This window comes from Bison bison, unplaced genomic scaffold, assembly GCF_000754665.1.
Source record: "Bison bison bison isolate TAMUID 2011002044 unplaced genomic scaffold, Bison_UMD1.0 scf7180017864377, whole genome shotgun sequence".
NCBI classification, from domain to species: domain Eukaryota; kingdom Metazoa; phylum Chordata; class Mammalia; order Artiodactyla; family Bovidae; genus Bison; species Bison bison.
This window is the reverse complement of record NW_011494949.1, coordinates 652421-653320: the sequence shown is the minus strand read 5'-3', so window position 1 is coordinate 653320 and position 900 is coordinate 652421. Positions and strand designations below refer to the sequence as shown.

General features: G+C 63.3%; 1 protein-coding gene across 1 annotated transcript in view; it reads left to right on the top strand.

Annotated features, from left to right (window-relative positions):
- SLC6A3 (solute carrier family 6 (neurotransmitter transporter), member 3) overlaps positions 1–900 on the top strand; it is a 29175-nt gene that overhangs the window by 14706 nt on the left and 13569 nt on the right. The window lies entirely within an intron of this gene.

Here is a 900-nt window from a genome sequence, read left to right as displayed (position 1 = left end):
CATGTGTCGCTACGAAGCCAAGGGAGATGGACACGGATGGCTAAGGGAGCTGAGGTCAGTGGGGATCCCGGGGCCCCACCGCAGAGCCGGGCCCCGGGCGCCGGTGGGTCAGCGGAGTGTCGTCCTCAGGAAAGCCCGTGGCGGGCGAGGTGTGCTGGTGGGAGGAGGTGGCTGTGGCATCAAAGGCCAGGTGGGGCATGACCCGGAAATCAGAGAAGAGTCAGGTGTCAGGGGGAAGAATGTGCAGAACAGCTATCAACCGTGTGAACAGATGTGTCTGTGAAGCAGAAGGAGGTGGAGACCAGAGGTTGGCACAGGTGAGGTTGCTAGGCAGACGGATGAGACAGCAGAGTTCAGGTGGATGGATGACAGGTAGCAGACAGGCAGACTGTGGATGGTGGATGACAAGCGTCGGTGGCAGGCAGTGAGGAGTGCCCTGGGTGTCCCCTCCTCTAACGTCCCATCAGCTTGGGCAGGAAGGGACAAAGTCAGGAACCGCTGGGTTCCTGGGAGCCTTTGGGCCCAGAGGCTGGGCCCCTGCGCCCCCAGCTCAGAGGGCAGAGCCGTTCCTGTCCCTCCCATCACCGGCAGGATACTCCATCCTGAGGGCCATTTGGGCCATTTGTAGGTCTTCGTGGGGACGAAGGGACCCTCTTTGAGGTCAGCATCCCTCCCCTCGGTGGGGTCCAGTCTCTTGGCCATTCATCTGCGGCTCTTGAGCCGCCTTGCCGGGCAGGTGGGGTCTGGGCTGTGACAGATACAGCAGGGGGAATGAGGCCAGGAAGTAAAGGAAGGGCCGGTCTAGGTCGGCCCCAAGAGGCTGCCCAGCGGGTCTCAGGGTGGGCTGTGGGCAGGACCCGGGCTGGGGCCTGGGGCAGCGGTGAGCAGAGGCCTGGACAG